Source organism: Delphinus delphis, chromosome 5 (genome assembly GCF_949987515.2).
Source record: "Delphinus delphis chromosome 5, mDelDel1.2, whole genome shotgun sequence".
Taxonomy (NCBI): domain Eukaryota; kingdom Metazoa; phylum Chordata; class Mammalia; order Artiodactyla; family Delphinidae; genus Delphinus; species Delphinus delphis.
Genome location: NC_082687.1, coordinates 73,977,697 through 73,998,703, shown reverse-complemented (window position 1 = coordinate 73,998,703; position 21,007 = coordinate 73,977,697). Strand labels below are relative to the sequence as shown.

Here is a 21,007-nt window from a genome sequence, read left to right as displayed (position 1 = left end):
CTTTAGAAGTCCATTTTTGGCTCTTTTACTCCAGTAATGTTGCCAAATTTTACAGCTGCATTGTACTTTGAAACAGTGTGCAAGTTGCCCTGTTTACTCATTCCAAGCAAAAGGGCCAGTGCTAAATTAGTTTTCTTGTTACAAGTTGATTGAGCTGAGTAATAGCCAACTTTATTCGCTCTAGTGTTCTTTTACTATTCTGAACATTATCAAGTTTGTGTGCAATTGTTTATCCTGAAATGCAACAAGGCTTTATCCTGGATTTTCCTTACTTTTCTTTTTTTCTTTTTAAAATATTGAGGTATAGTTGACTAGGGACTTCCCTGGTGTTCCAGTGGCTAAGACTCTGTGCTCCCAATGCAGGGGTTTGACCCCTGGTCAGCGAACTAGACCCCACATGCCGCAACTAAGAGCCCGCATGCCGCAACTAAAAGATCCTGCATGCTGCAACGAAGATCTTGCATGCCGCAACTAAGACCCGGTGCAGCCAAATAAATTAAAAATAAATAAATGTTAAAAAAAATTTGAAGTATAGTTGACTTACAACATTATGTTAGCTTCAGGTGTACAGCAAGTGATTAGATATTTTTTATACATTTGAAATGATTACTACCAAGTCTAGTTACCATCTGTCACCATACAAAGTTATTACAATATTAGTGACTGTATTCCTTATGCTGTGCATTACATCCCCAGGACTTACTTATTTCTTAACTGGAAATTCTGGTCCTTTTAATTAAAGCCTTTCCTCAAGGCTTTAATGATTCCTTAAATCATTTTGATTTAAATTCTTTAAAAATGAAAGAGAAAAAAATCTTAAAGGTGTCTCTCTAATCTGCTTTAGAATAGCTAAGAAAGTATTGCCTTAGGAATTCCTAAAAATGGAGTCATAGAAGGGCTTTATAGCTTATGCTACCAAAATCCTTTTATGTAAACCGGAAAAAAATCCATCAGATTCTGAATGAAAGCACAGGAAAAAAAGTCAGAGCTGATTTTAGCCGTGTAGCCTCAGAGGACGGATGCATTTTGACTGTCTTGCCTTCCATAAACAAGGGAGGTGGTGATTCAAGGCCCAGTTCGTACCTTATACTTTCCCGGGAGGCTGTGCTTAGCATTCCTCGGGCCTGTAGATTGCATCTTACACAATATTTGATTCTGCTCTCCTGTCTTGATTAACTCAGTCTTCACATTTTCACTGCAGCTTCTTCTGGTTCAGTTAAAATGTACAGTCATCTCAGTTCACTTCTACTCTTCCACTAGGGCCTGTGCTACTGGTGCTGCAGGAAGGAAAGATTTCCTCCTGTTCCCATTACAGTTGCTTTTATCAGTGGTCCTTCTTTGCCGTCCCCTGAAGAATCCGCCCTCAAAACATTACGTCTCAACCTGGTTACGATGGCTCTGCTTGGGTGCCCTTAAATAAAATGTGATGAAAAATAGAACTCCTTGTTTTCCCTGACAAACAGCACTCCTCCCCCATGTTGTCAATCATGGCCAGCAGCTCCCTCCCTCCTTCTTGAGATTCAGTGAGAAGTATTTGGGCCCCAGACATTTGGGGGTTAAGTTATGTGCTTCTGTTTCTGCTACATAATTGGTTCATTAGCCTGATTTGGTGTTAGTCAGCTCGTCCCTGGATTAGTGAGCAGTTCTTCTGATTTTTCTCCATACTTAATGCAAAACTCAAGAGAATTACTATCATCTTTTTGTTGGATCACAAGCATTTTTAAAAAATCGCTGTTGGTTTCTCTGTGTTATATAGGACCCTTCTTATAGCCAAGGGCTTTTAACCTATTTTTGTGCTCTGGGCCCCTTGATTGTCTGGTGAAGCCTGTGGATCCTCTCTCAGAATAATGTCTTAAGTGTATCAGCTAAGATAGGGACATGGTACAAAGGAAGCCAGTTATGTTGGAATAAATCGTGAAAATATTAAATTTATGATATAGTAATATATGTTTTTTTTAAACTAAATGACAAGATTCAGTGGTGGCTCTAAGAAGTACCTTCATTTTAAAATACTGATGGTAGTTAAAGATGTTTTTGATCTCTTCAGTTATAATGTGACCAAAAATCAAAAATCTCTGATTTCCTTTGGTCACAGATTCTGCTACTGCTGTGGTTTGTAAAGGAAATGGTAAATATTAAATTTCAGAAATAAAGATGTACTTTTTCTTCTCCCAAGTTCACAGTCACCTTTGGTGTGATCTCTAGACTCCCATGGAGGATGTACGATGCCTGCTTGACTTTTTGTTCTAGTTGACTTCCCTGTACCACAGAGCTTGTCTCCTTGGGTCAGTGGTACCCCCTTGTCTTTCCATCTCACTTTCCTGGTCCTTGTGCCTCCCTGGCCTGACCCGGGGTCAGGCAAACTAACTCCATGCTGCAGTCTTGCCCATTGTCTTTGTAGATGTCTGTACAGCCCAAGAAACTCTTCACCATCATCAGGGTTTTTTTTTCCTTTCTGTTAGGCTCCATTTAAGACTCTCAGTCTTCTCAAACTCAACCCTGAGTAATAGCCTACATTTGTAAAGCACTTTTTTTTTTTTTTTTTTTTTTTGCGGTACACAGGTCTCTCACTGTTGTGGCCTCTCCCGTTGCGGAGCACAGACTCCTGTCGCGCAGGCTCAGCGGCCGTGGCTCACGGGCCCAGCCGCTCCGCGGCATGTGGGATCTTCCCGGACCGGGGCACGAACCCGTGTCCCCTGCATCGGCAGGCGGACTCTCAACCACTGCGCCACCAGGGAAGCCCTGTAAAGCATTTTAATGGTGTGTATTTCTACCTAGATGTCTCACTTGGTCTTAAGAGGGAAGAAAGGTATCTCATCCTTTTATCCATCCATCCATCCACCCAATGTTTATTGAGAGTCAACTCGGTGCCAGGTACAGATCTAGGCACTCGGGACATAGTAGAGAAATGCCATGGGACTGTACAGCATGGAGACCTAGTTAACCTTAGGGGTCAGAGAGGGCCAGAGGCTGCAAGATTTAAAATAAGATCTATAAGATCTGGTGAAAGAAGGTTGGGTGTGAGAAAATGGAGGGAATGTTCCAGGTAGAATAAACAGTAGGTATTTTTTTATAGATGAGAAAGGAAACCGTTCCTCAAAGTTAATGACTTATCATAGCCACACAGCCAGGAACCTGGGAATCCTTTTCTCTTTACTCTGTGCCATCCTAGGGTTAGAAATGACCTTATTCTCTGCAGTGTTCCGCTTCTATTGACTATTCCAGTTCATAGCTACATGTGGAAATAGCCAGTCTGATGTGTCTGTTTCTCATCTTTCTCTCTCAAGTTGGATATTCATTGAGGAAACGTGTGTGTGTGCGTGTGTTTTAAACTCTGGTGTCAGTTAAAATTCTGTGAACTTAGGAAAGATTTTACATTACATAATAATGATAACGATGATGATATGAAATGGTAATACAACATTAGCATGTAGCCTTCCCTGTACCAGGCAGTCTTATATACTTTACACATATTCATTCACTTAATCCTCAGAACACTCCTCTGATATAGAGAATGTTATGGAAGTACACAAGGGTCGATTGGCCTGAACTTATAAATGTATTTAGAACATACTCAGGCTGAGATTTCAACCCAGGTAGACTGGCTCCAGAGCCCATTTTCTTAAATTACTCAATTTTATACTTGGAATAATAGAGGGATAAGAATTTGCACACAATCCTTTATATATATAACCCATTCCTTTGCTCGCATGGCATTTGAACTCATCATGGCCAAAGTTGTCATCAAAACTTCTCAGCCCCAAATTACTGTGTTGCTGTTTTACATTTTCGCAGTGAGTTTCCCGGAAGGTTTAAGAGATCTTCAGACCTCATGTTTTCCTCTCCCTCTGGTTTGGCCCTGATGCGATTCATTGCTTGGTTGACGCTTTCACCACCCACTTCTTCGGTCCATCACTTGCCAATGCACTCAGCTCCTACAGAAAGAAAGGATAGTGCTGACACAGGTCAAAAATGCCTGTTTAAAATCAACTGCAGAGAAAAAAAGCAAACTAAAACACAACAAAAATAAACAAAAAAAGATTGCAGAGAATGTGCATTTTAAAAAACCAAATCCATACCCTCTTGCACTGTTGGTGGGAATGTAAATTGATACAGCCACTATGGAGAACAGTATGGAGGTTCCTTAAAAAACTAGAAATAGAACTACCATGTGACCCAGCAATCCCACTACTGGGCATATACCCTGAGAAAACCATAATTCAAAAAGAGTCATGTACCACAATGTTCATTGCAGCTCTATTTACGATAGCCAGGACATGGAAGCAGTCTAAGTGTCCATCGACAGATGAATGGATAAAGAAGATGTGGCACATATATACAATGGAATATTACTCAGCCATAAAAAGGAACAAAACTGAGTTATTTGTAGTGAGGTGGATGGACCTAGAGTCTGTCATACAGAGTGAAGTAAGTCAGAAAGAGAAAAACAAATACCGTATGCTAACACATATATATGGAATCTAAAAAAAAATGGTTCTGATGAACATAGGGGCAGGACAGGAATAAAGACACAGATGTCAAGAATGAACTTGAGGACACGGGGAGGGGGAAGGGTAAGCTGGGATGAAGTGAGAGAGTAGCATTGACATATATACACTACCAAATGTAAAATAGATAGCTAGTGGGAAGTAGCTGCATGGCACAGGGAGATCAGCTCGGTGCTTTGTGACCACCTAGAGGGGTGGGATAAGGAGGGTGGGAGGGAGACGCAAGAGGGAAGAGATATGGGGATATATGGATATGGATAGCTGATTTACTGTGTTATAAAGCAGAAACTAACACACCATTGTAAAGCAATTATACTCCAATAAAGAAGTTAAAAAAAACAACAACTCCAATAGCAGAGGCTATTAGCTATGTCCCGCTATGTCTCATTTTAATTAAGTTCTTAAAAAAAATGTCTTCTTCCTGGAGGCTGCAATCCACAGCTCTCATCCTCACAGTCATGCATTGGAGTTGGTACAGTTGAGCAGCGATTTATTAGGTACAAATTGAAGAATTTATATGCAGCTTCGTTTTCTCATGCCTCATGCCACCAAATATTTTTAATTGTGTCTAAGAAAGGGTCCAGTTGAAAGTTAGAAGATAATTAGTAAATGAAATATAATTACGTACTGAAGATATTTGATAGCTGCTCCTATTTTTCCTTCATTTTTCATATTTGAAGACTTTTAGGTGGTCCCAATATCTATAGAGGTTACTTAAGGATACTAAGTGACCTGATGTTTTATAGTCATAGTGGGAACTAGAGGTAAAATGGGAAACTCTAAAATATTAATATTTAGGGCAGTATTAAAAAAAGAATGTGGTAATTGGGTCAGTTTATATATGTATGCATGTATATGAGAAAGACAGATGCATTGGAAAGGGAAAAGTTTTTTTGCATTATATTCTCATACTGTCACATATTGGAATCATGCTTTAGAGAGGAGGAATGAGCCTTAGAAGGTTAAACGGGTTGACCAAGAGGCTAGAGGAGTAAGGACAGAGCCAGGACTGAAACACATATCATTCTGGCTTCAGGTACACTTGATCTTTGCCTTCTGACCAAACAGATGGTGAGAAGGATCCACTACGTCAAGACAAAAATAATGGAAAGAGAAGGTGTTCATCTTGGGGGCCAGTATGGTATAGTTGACTCTGGCTTTTAAAAAAAGGTTTAGTACAACTCCGGGCTTACCAGCTTTGTAACCTGAGTAAGTTACTGGACCTGGCTGGAGCTTCAAGTTTGGAGAGCCCCATACCTAGCCTGAAAGGTGTTGGGGGGGGGCGGTGAGCTTACCTACCACCTCTGAGATTAACTGAAATCATGTACATGACAGTATCTAGTACTTGATAAATTGTACTTGATAAATTCCCTTCTCCTTTCTTTATATACTGATCTATAAGTTGTCTTAAGTTTTTCCTTATGACATTGTTTTCTGCTGAGTCTTCTTTCTCTTATAAAACATCATCAAGAACCATTTTATATATGCAGCATGTAGACTTAATAAGTAAAAAAGAAAAAAGCAGAGCTTTTGTATGTTTAAGGGATCTTCCTGGAGGTTATTATCTGGCTAAATGGTTTGAAACTTTGCGGGGCCGGGAGGATGCCCTCTATGATTTAACTTTTAAGAAAATAACAAAGATGTTAACATAAACACCAGGAGAAATGATGAGACACTAACATCGCACCCCATTTATCCTGTGGCTATGAATATTTATTTAGCATGGTTGTGATTTTTGTTGTGGAGTGGTTAATGGAAAGCTGACCTCAAGGAGGAGGAGGATAAATGTGTTAAAAAAAAAAAAAAAGACTAGCAGAGGTTGCTGTGGTTTATAAAAAGGAAGTCGTCAGGGAGGAGATGGATGACGGAGGATTAATAGACCGGGGTAGCTGGTGCAGGATTTCGATGCAGACCTTGAGAGTAAGGGGTGGTGGAGTCATGCCTCCATACTTCCTGGTAGAATGGGAAATATCATTAGAGGATGATAAATATATTTAGTTTAAACTTTAGTTCTTTATATTTATATGAGGAAGGATTAGATTACAGATTTATTATACCTCATTCCCCCAAATATCTGGGAGTGAATAAAAATCTAAATAATGCTCTGTTATTCATATTAACGGGATCAGGGAGGCAGGAAGAGGGTGTGTGTGGATGATACAGAACAATGGATAAGATGATGGCTGACGATAAGACCCCCACAGAATCTTCTCCTCTGTCTTCTGCCCGACCTTCTTGGCTGGACAACATTGAACACAGCTGAATTCTTACCGTGAGGAAAGGAGATGGGGCGGAAGAGACAACTCACATCCTACTGACTGTTGATGATTTAAAATTTAAAAAAAAATCACCCCAACATCCCCTCCCTGAAAACTATTTTCCTCTCAACTTCCCACACGCGGTGAAATACAGTTATAAGCCTCAAATGCCTGATTTGATCCTCACTGTAGTGATTAGAGTCAGATGTTTAGACACACTAGGCTAATGTGCTTTGACTTGGCCACAGCCAAGCCCATAATTCCGTATGACAGATACTGGGTGACTGCCATTTTTGTTATGAACATAAATTATGTTGGACCTGGAACCTGATGTAAAATTGTGCATTATGTTGCTGTGTCAACTAATCATCACGGAAGCCTTTGTTTGATGTGGGTCCTGATTGTCTAATTTCCGGAGAATGAAATGCAGTAAAAGGGGCCAGTTTCAAATTCAGATGTCAGCCAGCCATGATGATAAAGTTTCCTAAATTTGTTCTTTAAAACAACGTAAATCTCACAGGTGGCTCTTAATAACTAAAAATTAAATCATTCAACGCTTTTAAAGAGTGTCGTGCACATATTATACTCAAAATATTCAAAAAAGCAAGTGTTCTTGATAGAATGGAAAGTAAGCACAATAGAATGATTAGGAGCATGGGATTTGAAATCAAATCTGAGTTTGAATCTTGGTCCTGCCACTTACTAGTTGTTTAATCTCTCTCCACCTCATTTCCCCCATGTATACAATGGGGATAGGGTAATACCTGTTCCATAGAGATGTTGTGGTGAATGAGATGATGAATATAAAGGCTTTAGCCTAGCATATTGTGAGTGCTCAAGAAAGGCTAGCTTCAGTTAATAATAATGAAGAAATAAATAATAAAGTTACCACTCTTAGCATCTTGGATTTATAGTACCTTCCTCAAAATGGAGAGGGATTCATGCCTGTTGTTGTTACTGATGTTGTAGGACATATTTATTTTTGTCTTAGTGCCCTTTAAAGCAACGCAGAGACGCCAGTAGTATGTCTTCACGGTTTGTTATTGGGAGGTGACGTGATAATGATTTTTTTAAAAAATAAATTTATCTATTTTTGGCTGCGTTGGGTCTTCATTGCTGTGCGTGGGCTTCTCATTGCGGTGGCTTCTCTTGTTGCGGAGCACGGGCTCTAGGTGCCTGCGCTTCAGTAGCTGTGGCTCAAAGGCTCTAGGGCACAGGCTCTGTAGTTGTGGCTCACGGGCTTAGTTGCTCCGCGGCATGTGGGATCTTCCCGGACCAGGGCTCGAACCCGTGTCTCCTGCGTTGGCAGGCGGATTCTTAACCATTGCGCCACCAGGGAAGCCCGATAATGATTTTTTTTAAACATCCAATTAATTATTTAAGCTTTCCATCCCCTCTCTTGTCCCGTTCCCCCCCCTTGACGAGAACTTTGGTGGCAGTAATGTGCATATGATTTTTTTTTTGCTGGCATAAATGATCTAAATGCTTTGAGTGTATGAAATAGCATGTTGCAGTAGAAAAAGAACAGGACTGGAAGTCAGAAGTCTGAAACCACCCTTGCCCATGCATCTGTCTTCAGTTTCGGAGGACAGATTTTGGAATTATCACCAGCTCTTTTGCTACTTCTGTGGCTCTAGTTAGTCATTGCTTTCTTTGTCTACGTCTGGTATTGCTATTTGTGTACATGCCACTCTTAAGCTTGGGATACCATATGGTTATTTAAAAAAATAGTAGTTGCCTACCCATGAGACTCTGAGTCCTTTGAGGGTGTTTTATGTATTTTTATATTCCCGGTGCCCAGAAGAGAGCCTGGCGCCGAATACCGACTTAGTAAACACATGTCGAATGATTACATGGCAAGAATCAAGGCATGACTTCAGGCTTCCTTGCTGGGTGGTCTTGAGCCACTGACTCACTTTTTTAAATCCACAATTTCCTTGTCTCTCAAATGAGCGTCACACCTGATTTGTCTCCTACAGATCATTGATGTGAGCTCAGATGAACGAATGTGAATAGTTTACGTACGTTGGAAAATGTTGGGCAGTAGAAGAAAATAAAAAAGTCATAATATTGAAACCTAAGCTATAATCTTTATTGTGGTAGTTTATAATAGTGAGAATTATAAACTTTTATCACTAGGGCATTTGCTAAATAACTAACGCTGTTATAACATTTAATACTGGGCAGCTGGTAATAATACTTATTGGCATTTTTGTCATGTACCAGGTCCTAGTCTAAGCATTTAACAAATATCTCATTTAATCCTTACAACGTCCCTATCAAATCTGGATGCCGTTATCCTCAATTTACAGAGGAGGTAGAGTTACATTGACTAGCGTAGAAAGAGGTACAGAACATTTTGGACATGGATGAAAAGCAGGTCAGAGAGCAGTATGCAGAGTGTTATATATATTTATTAAGCAGAGAAGAAACACCCCGATAGATCATCCACTAAAAATTAACAGTGGTTGTCTCTGGGGACTGAATTTATGGGGAAGCTTTTGCTCTCTGTAGCGTACTTTTCCATTTGTTTTTTTTTTTAAAGTGAGCAAGTATTATTTTATAGTCAATAAAATAAAGCAGTAAAGGATAGTTTTCAATGAAAGAAACTTTTGTTTTCTTATTCAAAACAAAAGATACCCCAGATTTCTTCCTTTTTCCTCCCCCTGCCCACCATTTTCTTCATCTCCTGGATCTCAGCAATCCACTGGCATTTGATTCTCATTCGCCATATTTGTGAGGGTGAGTGAAGCTTTAGCTAATAAATAATATAGTATGAAACCTCAGTGACTGTGAAAAAGAATACAACCTTCTAGCCAGCAAATGCTTCTTTTCCATTAGGGGGCAAAGTCTCTAACTTTCAAAAATTTAATATGGCAAACGACTCTATGCTAGATTACAGGGAAGTTGTAAAAGTTAATTAAATCGGCCTTCTCCATTCACCCAGGTATGAGGAGTTCCTCAACCTGGGTGAGCCGCTATTTGAGCAGCTGGCGTAGGAATCCTCTGGTCGCCCCCGTGCTGGTGTAGACTATGAAACTGTGCAGGGCTGCTTGAGGAGTCCATCGCCAAGTGTGTATGTGCCAGTGACGTCGCCCGGCTTCCCAGAGCCACACTGGGGCAGGGAGTCTGCAGCCCTGTCACCTGGTTGGCAAGCCTCGTAGGCACCTGCCCCTTGTTGCCTGTGGGATTCCAACTCTCACTGTTGCCTCAGAGACTTTTGTTACCACAGAACTTTCTCACACTCACTGGTCCAGATGTTTGCTGAGTTCCAGGGCTAGTGTGTGTGGTCGTGCAGCCAAATTCCAATTTTAGAATGCTGCTTGTGACCGTGAAACTGTGTTAACTCAGCTTTTAGGGGGCTGACAGGGCATGTGTGTGTGTGTGTGTGTGTGTGTGTGTGTGTGTGTGTGTGTTGGGGAAGGGACAATAATGAAGAGTAATCAATAAGCAATTCCAACCAGAGAACACACATGTATCTTCTTCTTCAGAGGTTTTGAATGTCAGCAGTGAGAAGATGAAGGTGTCTGAAAGGTCGAATGGCCCTGGAATTTAAAGTCACTGACATTTCTCAAAAGATTGCACTAACATTTTTTTTCAGAAAGACAGTGCTTAATTCACCTCTGAATCTCCAGTTACTTCACAACTTCCTTTAGTAGTGCATCTCAGAATTTGACATCATTTCTAAGCCACAAAGTTCTTTCTCTCTAATGTCTAAAATAAGCCTTTCTCCCTTTAAAACTTATGGAAGTATTTCCTTCCTCCCCCCCTCCCCCCTCCCCCCTCCCCCCTCCCCCCTCCCCCCTCCCCCCTCCCCCCTCCCTCCCTCCCTTCCTTCCTCCCTCCCCTCCCCCTCCTCCCTTCCTTCCTTTCCCCTCCCCCCTCCCCCCTCCCCCTCCCTCCCTCCCTCCCTCCCTCCCTCCCTTCCTTCCTCCCTCCCCCTCTCCCCCCTCCCCCTCTCCCCCCCCTTCCTTCCTTCCTTCCTTCCTTCCTCTCGTACTTAGGTGCCTATTCTTTTTTTTTTTTTTTTTTTTGCGGTACGCAGGCCTCTCACCGTTGTGGCCTCTCCCGTTGTGGAGCACAGGCTACGGACACGCAGGCTCAGCGGCCATGGCTCACGGGCCCAGCCGCTCCGCAGCATGTGGGATCTTCCCGGACCAGGGCACGAACCCGCGTCCCCTGCATCGACAGGCGGACTCTCAACCACTGCGCCACCAGGGAAGCCCAGGTGCCTATTCTTTGACAGGCATTGTTATTGGCGTTGGAAATATACCACACTTTATTATTGGCAGTTGAGCTCTGAACCAGACAAACAAGTTCACTTGCTCTCAGAAACTGACATTTTACTGGGGACAGACAATAAATAAATAAGAATTTCAGATAGTATTAAGCACTGTAAATGAAACTAAACAAGATCATGGGATGAAGAGGGGGCTGAGAAGTGGAAGGGGAACTGTTGCTTTCGAATGGGTGCTCTGGGAGTGCTTCTCTGTGGAGCTGACCTTTCAGTTGAGACCTGAATGATGAGAAGTTATGGGGGGGGATTGTTGGCTAGACCTGGGAACTTCATTTTTCCCTGGTGTAAATGGCGGCAGATGGGACAGGATGCTACCTATCTGTTAAGTTGGTTGGGATTAACTGAAGTAACTTGCAAGAATGCCCAGCATAGTGCTTTGGGGCATAAAAACCTTAAATTATACTAATAGTAGGGCTTCAAAAAAATCTCCCCCTGTACCACCATTTTGCATGTCTGTTAGTTGAATGAATCACCATGTCATCTATGTAAAAATCTGTTGGCAGTCGAGGCCAGAATAAAAGGTCTGCTGGAGCCGTGCTTTAGATTTACAGAGTAGGACTGAAAAGGATGATGCCGGAATCCAGGCTGGCTTCTTGAGATCACTGGAGGAGTCCATTTTCTTCCATTATTTGCCAACTTTATTTCAAGAGTTGGCTACAACTTAGTTATTTGATAGTGAGTTGGGCATAGGACTTCACCATAGGAGCCACAACCTTCGTTTTACTTAACTTGATTCCTCCTCCCCAAGGAAACCTTGAAGGCAGGGTCCACACGCCCGCCTCAGGAGGCTCCTGAGATGGGCTCTGCTCAACTCTTGGCAGGTCCTCCACTGAAATTCCCAAGGTCTGCAGCGCAGAGCGTGGAAGACATGGCTTTGGCTTGGGGAGATTTGATGGCAGGTGTTACCTTGTGTGTGCCAAGCGCTAGATGACAGAGATTGCTCAGCAAGAATGCTGTAGAAAGCACATTTTACTGTACGTGGGCCAATCTGAATTTATTCTTACTAGACGTAACTGTTGCAGAGTTTATGTCACAAGCTGCACTCCAGGTTTACTGAAATAATACAAGAATAACTAATGCTTCTATTTGTATAGTATTCACGTTCACACCTTGACCTGGATCTTTGGGCCTTACAACAATGACCCTGGTGGTTCTTAGGGTCAGTCCAGGAATGGTTTCCCCGGTAGCGTGGCAGAGCATCAATAAAGGCTATTGATGCTGTGATTCTGGACTTCCTGGGGTTGAAGCCAGGTTCGATGATTAGCTGTGAGATATTGGTTGACTTATTTAACTACTCTGTGACTTGGTTCCTCATTGTAAAGTGAGGCTCATAGTACACATCTCTGAGGAGTGATGTGAGGATACAGTTAATATCTATAAGCCCCTTTGAGTAGTGCCTGGGCCTGAACCAAGACTTTATGTGGGGGGAGATGGAGATCCAGACATCACATTGCTGGCTTGAGTAAGCACATTTGCAGGCCTGGGACCCAACGTGAATCTCTTGATTCTAAGTCTAGTAATCTTTCTACTTTTTCTCGTGCTGAACTGTTATTGGTTATGATTTTAAAACATAAACTCAGAAAGTAGCATATTAGGATATTTAAGGTTATTGTAATAAAATAGCATATTAGTAGTTGTGCTGTTAACTCTGATTTACATATTGGGAAACTGAGGTTCATAGTGGTTATTTTGAAATGATTCCTGATGTTACTTTGTTGATTTTTTTTTAGTATGCCACTGGTCTTTTCGTATCTGCCTCCTAATTTCATAATGAGGGTGAAAAGCATAACACTGAAAATGATATTTCCAATATTACAGTCAAACTCTCCCTTGAGACAAAACTATAAAAGAATACAGTTAAAAAAATGAACTAGAAATGTGTACATCACATGAGCATTTTCCCTTTTCAAAGGAGGTTATAGACTTTTCCTGATATTGTCATTCGCAAATATACTTGAATTTCTCCTTGGACATTGCCTGAACAATCAGCATTACGTTGTTTTCATATTAATTTTTAAAAACAAAAAATTTGAGGACACTTTTCTTAAAAAAAATGGAGGAAATCACTCGATAGTTTTTTCAGAAACAGAAAGTGGCTTCAAAATTAAAACAAGGGGGCTTCCCTGGTGGCACAGTGGTTGGGAGTCCGCCTGCCGATGCAGGGGACACGGGTTCGTGCCCCGGTCCGGGAGGGTCCCACGTGCCGCGGAGCGGCTGGGCCTGTGAGCCATGGCCGCTGAGCCTGTGCGTCGGGAGCCTGTGCTCCGCAACAGAAGAGACCACAGCAGTGAGAGGCCCGCGTACCGCAAAAAAAAAAAAAAAAAAAAAAAAAGTAAAACAAGAAAATGGTAGGTGAATCACCAATTTGGAGTTAAAACGCCAAAGGTGTGGCAAGATTGTGATTTTCCCATGCGGTCCCAGCAGATTGATGGAAAAGTTCAAATGGCATTCTCTGTCACCCATGTCTGCCTCAATGCAAGAAGTGAATGCCCTCCTAGGAGACTGCTCTGAAGGCTAGCATTCATGGAGTGTGTGATAAACATCGTCACAAACCCTCTGTGTGATATGAAGAAGTAGACTCGGCAAATTTATGAACTGGCTTGAAGTCATTACTTTTCTTTCCAAGGGTAATTGCTTAAGGGAAAGCCTTTTGGCTTCGACTACAGCCATCCACAAATGGAAACATGTGACTTTCATGCGGCCTGGGAGAGAGTTTTGGGTGGGACGCACACCAACACGATCAAGAGGCTGTTAAAATGAATTTTGCGAATGAGTTGAAAAATGCTTTGTATTAAATACAAGTCTGTTGTCTTGGGGTAAGAAAAAAAATCCCACAGAGCTCTGAGGAGAGCACTTGGGTATTGATTTGGGAGTGGAGGTGGGAGGAGATGTGAGAAATTACGGTGGTGGTCTTCTGGCAGAGGTGGAGGAATGGGTAAGTTGGGGGCTTCTAGAGAATTTCCTGAAGGAGAGAGGATGTAGAGTTAGCCAAGCGGGGGATGTCCCTAGGGTGCCCCCAGACCAGCTTGTTGTGATTTCCTGATCTGCTCTAGGCACACCATGGACACACATGGAGATAGGCGGTGTCTGCTTGGAGTTATAGACTGGAATAGTAAGCTCAGGCACGTCCCTGCTTCAGCAAAACCTCTACAAAACCGATTTTCATCAGCCATTCAGGACTGAAAGCGATCACTTCATTCACCTGAGGCAGGACACTGTGGATGTAACAAATGTCTTGGAATGTGACACTTGTACTTTCTCCTAAAACTTTTATATCAGACATATAAAAGTCAGACGTTTGTTTTACAGCTGACTGAATCTAGGATTTCCAATTGTAGCTGTTACACTGGTTGTTAACTTTCACAACTTATTTCGCTTATATTTTAAATTGAGTCTGAGGCAGTAATTTTTGCAAACATCAAGTATGTGAACGCATGATCGTGTTCAGGAAATTTAAGCATCGGGAGATGATTTTAACTTGGTTTTAGATGAGAATAAGTTTCTGTTTCAAGGCTGACATCATCATGAAGGATACAAGCCAGGAAAATGTTACACAAACATCTAAATTAAAAAGACCCTTCCAGATACCTGTTCTACTTGGGAAGAGAACTCTTGCATCCAGGAAAAGAAACATGCACATTATTCTTTCTCGTTTAGACTGAAGCCTTAGCTGGGAAAGGGAAAGGAAAGCCAACAAGTACCCAGTCTCTCTAAGCTTCAGTTTCCTCATGTCAAAAATAAGGTTCAGGCTTCCCTGGTGGCGCAGTGGTTGAGAGTCCGCCTGCAGATGCAGGGGACACCGGTTCGTGCCCCGGTCCGGGAGGATCCCACGTGACGCGGAGCAGCTGGGCCCGTGGGCCGTGGCCGCTGGGCCTGGGCGTCCGGAGCCTGTGCTCCGTGGCGGGAGAGGCCGCGGCAGTGAGAGGCCCGTGTACCGCAAAAAAAAAAAAAAAAAGGTTCATAACAGTGTCTATATTACTGGATTTTTCTGAGAATTAAATAGAACATATATAGCGCCTGGCGTATAAGTATACAGTGAATGTAAAAAAAAAAAGTCATGTGAAATGCTGCCGTCAGTCGGTAAGTGGCAGTCACTCTCTTTATGCTGGGGAGGGGATGAGTCATAGAGTTCAAGTCCTGTCCTCATGGCCACATATTCATGTCATGGCATGTCACGGACTGCAGAAGTTCCTATTTTTCCCACTGCACTTACTTTTTCTGATTAGCCTATGCTGTATGAATGAGTGAATAGGAAATTCATTAATTCCATTAGCTTTTAATGAATATCATGCTCTGGGTCCACGGTGTCTTAGCTGAGTAAGCGTACAGACATTATTTCACCTTTCTGGGCCTCAGTTTCCTGATCTGTAAAATGGGAGTAAGACTAGTATCTATATATGGAATCATATGAGCATTCAATGATTTGGAGCACATAAAGCTCTGACCGCAAGGCCTGGCACACAGAATGTGCTCAGGAAATGCTGGTTATTCTCAGTTTTATTTTTGGCACTGTCAACGTTGTTGGTTTAGTGTTTGTTCATGGACTATGCTTTCAGTATCAGCTTCCAGCACTCTATTTGATTTCTGCTTTGGTGGAGACGGTGAGTCTAGCACTGCCTCTCCAGGCATCCCCCTTTTTCTGATATCAGCCACCAGAATTGCAGACTGTTGAGAGCAGGCCGGCATATTCACTTGTGTAATGTAGGGTATATGTACTGTGTTAACTTTTTAATATCTGGAAAATTCTGATAGAAAAGGTATCTGGCCCCAAGGCTTTCAAATAAGGCCCTGTGTGGACGTGTTTATGGTAAGATTACTTTAAACAGTCAATAAGAATCTTTGAACCAGGACTCAGGATATTTTTTTGGACACAGTTGTTGAATTAAGTATAAAATAAAAACAGTATTTCGTTGAGCAATGAGTAATCAAGTTTACTGGGACACTATCTCACTTTTACTTAAGTTCTTTTATTCATTCAACCAACATGTTAATTTAAAATTTTTTTTTAAAATTGAAGTATAGTTAATTTACAGTGTTTCAGGTATACAGCAAAGTGATTCAGTTATACATCTATATCCATATCTATTCTTTTTCAGATTCTTTTCCATTATAGGTTCTTACAAGATATTGAATATAGTTCTCTGTGCTATACCATAGGTCCTTGTTGTTTATCTACTTTATATATGGTAGTGTGTATCTGTTAATCAAAAATTCCCAATTTATCCCTCCCCCCACTTTCCCCTTTGGTAGCCATAAGTTTGTTTTCTAGGTCTGTGAGTCTATTTCTGTTTTGTCAGTAAGTTCATTTGTATCATTTTTTAGATCTCATGTATAACTGATATCATATGATATTTGTTTCTCTGTCTGACTTACTTCACTCAGTATGATGATCTCTAGGTCTGTCCGTGTTGCTGCAAATTATTTCATTCTTTTTTAAGGCTGAGTAGTAAGTATTGCATTATGTATCTGTACTACATCTTCTTTATCCATTCATCTGTTGATGGACATATAGTCAACCAACATTTTTTAAAGGTGCCACTATGTACCAGACACTATGTTAGACAAATAGGTCCAAAGTTCCTACCTTCTCAAAGCTTACAGCCTCTGTGTGTGTGTGTGTGTGTGTGTGTGTGTGTGCGTGTGTGTATAAGTCTTTTTTTGCGGTACGCGGGCCTCTCACTGTTGTGGCCTCTCCCGTTGCGGAGAACAGGCTCCGGACACACAGGCTCAGCGGCCATGGCTCACGGGCCCAGCCGCTCTGCGGCATGTGGGATCTTCCCAGACCGGGGCATGAACCCGTGTCCCCTGCATCGGCAGGCGGACTCTCAACCACTGCGCCACCAGGGAAGCCCTGTGTATAAGTCTTATAAACAGATACATTTTAATATATACTGGTCTCTGCTGTGATCATCCCAAGCTGGGAGAAGTCTTAGTTGAAAGCTGAGAATTGAGAAGTTAAGTTTTAAGCTGAAGTGAAGGCGTGGAGTTTAGGGGAAAGGAGGCATGTGGCGGAGAGAAGGTGCAGGTGGTTGGGGAAGAACTGAAGGAGCACAGTGGTATTTCCAGTTGGCAGGACCAGTCTGTGGATGACTCCTTTACATTTCAGTTATTGAGCAATTGTTGTTGGCTTCTCTTTCATCTAAAATAATCAGTGCAGGTAAGATAGTAGGTAAAAAATGCATTCATTTATACTCTCGGTACATAAAAGCACACCTGCTTGATGTTTTCTGCGAAATTCCAGTTAATCTGCAACACCCCGCCGATGAAGATGTGGCGACCAGTTCACATCGGGGAGTCAGTGAACGAATGGTCATTGGTACCTCCTGATGATCAGAGAGAGTGGCCAGACCTCAGTTATTTTACATCTGAGCATTTCTTGGATGGTTTGGAGAGAGAGAGGTTTTGAAACGGATGCTTTGAGATAATATGAATGTTTGGAGAATTTCCATTGCTTCTCCTGTACCCCTTTCCTCTTTCTCCCGTGAGCTGTCTGAGTCTTCCTGTATGCGCTATTCATTTCTGCCGACTCAAGGGAAGGCCATGTAATGTGTGTTTTAAGTACCACGTGAACTTTTTCCTCAAAGTAAAGCTTCCTTTGCCAGCTCCCAAATGATGGATTTTGTTTTCCTTCTGCCTGAGGGTCAAGAGAGTGGGCAGTTTTGTATTTATCAGTCTGCATGGCCATTTCCTCCCGCCTATCCTCCAGCCCTCTGCATGTCTTATGCCAGAAATCAGTGGGTCTGGTGCAGTGACCTCCACAGGGTCAGATACAATTCTGGAAGCCTTTGTGTGTTCATTTCCTTAAATAAGTGGAAGGTAAAATGTTTGAAAGCAGGGCAGCCTGTGGGCTGTTCCAAAACATCAGTGTTACTTGTTTGTTTTTCTGGATTTTAACAAAAGAGTTTTTGCCAGAAGACCTTTGCACTCCTGCTCATACAAACCTCCCCCCCACCCACCCCCTGCCCCCAAGTTACAAAAATACATAACAAAAATAAAACAGAAGCCAGACTTAGGGTTATCTTACCAAAACAGGACTCCTTCCTTCTTTCGACTGTAAACAAATGAGTTCCCCAGTTAAGTTTCAGTCAATCATTCCTGGTGCATTCAGTGCAGGTTTGCTTTATCTTTAACTCATACCACATTGTCTAGTCCTTGGGGCTTCACTCTGTTTCCTCACCTTGTTTACACACCAAATGGTTAGTCCATTTGGGAAAAAAAAAGTAGCTTACTGTTTTTTCCCTCTCCACGTGTTCAGCAATTAGAAGAGAAATTTCTCCAAAATGTGTTCTGGGGAATAATAGTAGTTTTCCTTGGGTGGTCTTAACAACTCAATGGCTAGATTGCTCTGGAATTGAGATTCTCAGAGGTGACTTCTTGATGGGGCAGGGGGAGTATTGACTTTCTAATCTTTGGGAGACAAGGGGACACAGCAATGGAGAGAGCAGCATGGAGTAGTAGTCAAGAACGTAACTCTGAGGCCAGTCTACTTGGTTTTTTTTTTTGCCACATTGTGCCCGGCATGTGGGATCTTAGTTCCCTGACCAGGGATAGAACCTGTGCCCCCTGCAGTAGAAACACGGAGTCTTAACCACTGGACTGCCAGGGAAGTCCCAGTCTACTTGGTTTTGAATCCTGGCTCTGTCTCTTTCTAGCAGTGAACCTTGGGCAAGTCACTTAACCTCTCTGGGTCTAATCTGTATAACAGGGATAATAATAGTACTTGCCCCATGTTACAGTGATTAAAGAACTTAATATTTCTAAGGTACTTAGAACAAAGCCTGACGCTTATTAACTGCTGTATAAGTGTTGGTGAAATAAATTAAAAAGAACTAGAGGTGGGAAAATGCCAGGAGAGATTGGTGTCAAGAACTCCAAGGGAGGAGGTTGATTTCAAATGAGAAGAGATAATCAGCGGGGATAAAAGTGGCAGAGAAAGCGAGTAGGTGAGGATCAAAGGGTAGACAATAAGGAGACTCTTTGGAGATCTTAAGTTGCTTCTAACTATTCAGATGTGCGACCTTAAGCAAGTCACTTAAACGCCACACAGGTGACAAATTCAGCTGGCTACACGTTCTTCTAGGTTTGTTCCAACTCCAGAAATCTATGAACCTAGCCTCCATGTTTAGGGACGTGCTAGGAGCAGAAGCTGGACTGTGGTTTCAGTTAGGATTAAGGAAAGACGATAGTGTTCACACCTGGTATCTAAGCTATTTCCTGAGTGTGGATGAGAAAAGAGCTTCACTGGAGGCAAGGCTGAGTCTGAGAGGCATGGGTTTGAATTGCTTCATGAAGATAGCGGCTCGCTGCTGCCTTAAGGCTTTCATGGGTCTCTCGCGTGTCTTTTCCTCTTTGCCTCTCAGGCATTTGGTTCCATTTCTTATTTTTCGACCTTTCCCCTTTCTAAGTTGCACATGAAAGGGCCTTGTTGTTTGAAATCTCTCTCCTTGGGAAGGAAGAAGGTGGTGAGCTTAAGACGTTAGCAGCAGCATAGAGCTCAGGTGCCAGTACTCCAGATGAGTTCCAGCACAGGGAACATGCTTAAGTGGCTGTGCTGAATTCTTTCTGCCTGACTTGACAGCACATTTTTGATATTACAGTCCATCTGCACGCCATTTTCTTATGTGTATGTTTTTTTTTTTTTTTGGTAGGGAGGTGCTTTATTGTTCTCCTTTTTTCCCCTTGGGCTCTGTAAATATTCCTGTTTTACAGAGCAGCATTTGTTTTTTGTTTGTTTGTTTTTGTTTGCTTCTGGTGCTTTGACCCTCGGTTATTTGATTATAAATTTACTGTGTTTACCCACTGAGTGAAGGGTACTCATTTCTGAGGAACGAACCTGTTATTCTGGCTTAAGATACGCACTCTTCTCTACCGATTTTAGTATCTTCGAGAGGTGACGCCGACCATAGTGGCCTTTGGCAGCATGATTTGAACATATATTCCTCTTGGTTGTATTCATGTTTGTATCAGGCTGTAGTTAGCGCAGTGTTCCCGGATGTGAACCTAGAAAGAATTATGGAAAAAGGACGATGAGTTCAGTGGGAATGGTCATTCCACCTATAGTCTTCAGGTTTCCCGTTCTTGATTTTTCTTCCCTGAAGTTTCATTCGGAATATGTTTTTATCAGTCAGGTTGTGCTAGATGATGCTGTAGTAACAAATGACACTCAAATCTCGGCTGCTTAAAACAACAGAGTTTTCATCATTGTTTATGTTACCTGTCAATGGAGGGCTCGCTGCTGGTGGCATGTAGGCAGATGGAGTCTTCCCCACCTGGAATGCTGCCAGTTACCTTGGTGAAGGGAAGGAAACATGGTGAATCATGGGTGCGATTTGGCCTGGAGGTAATATTATTTCCACTCACATTTTATTGGCCAGTAAATGAAAGGCAAGTCAGATGGCCATGCCTAACTTCAGGTGGGCAGAAAAGCATAATCTTCTCATGTTCTTAGAGGGAGGAGAATCAGAAATACTTGGTAAACAGCACTAAATGCCTACCACAGACTTTATATAAGCCAGGTACCATAATGATGCTATGGACACAAAAATGAACAGTGTGTGTCCTAGTCTTAGAGAAATTAAATTTTGGGGAAACAGTTTCATATAGGAATTTCAAAAATATAATGATGAAGCAGAGTTGGTTTACAAACCATCTCTGTATTAAAAGAGACCGAGAATGTTTCCTTTATCATCCTATTTCTCCAGTTTTTATGATTGTTTTTCATAAGCCACAAATAGCTATGAAATAATCTTCAGAACTTAAATCTGGCTAAGAAAAATTGGGTTTACTTAATTTCACATAATTTTTAGGTTGTCCTTTGAATCGTTATGAAACACACAGTTCCTGTGTTTTTGCCATGCGTTAGCAGTCTAAAAATTGAATGTGCCTAAGGAGGATAACTTCTTTATTACATGCTGGCTAAAAACTCAGACAAAATTCCATTGAAA

General features: G+C 41.9%; 1 protein-coding gene across 11 annotated transcripts in view; it reads left to right on the top strand.

Moving 5' to 3' along the window:
* Positions 1-21,007, top strand: part of LIMCH1 (LIM and calponin homology domains 1) — a 339,718-nt gene that overhangs the window by 50,390 nt on the left and 268,321 nt on the right. The window lies entirely within an intron of this gene.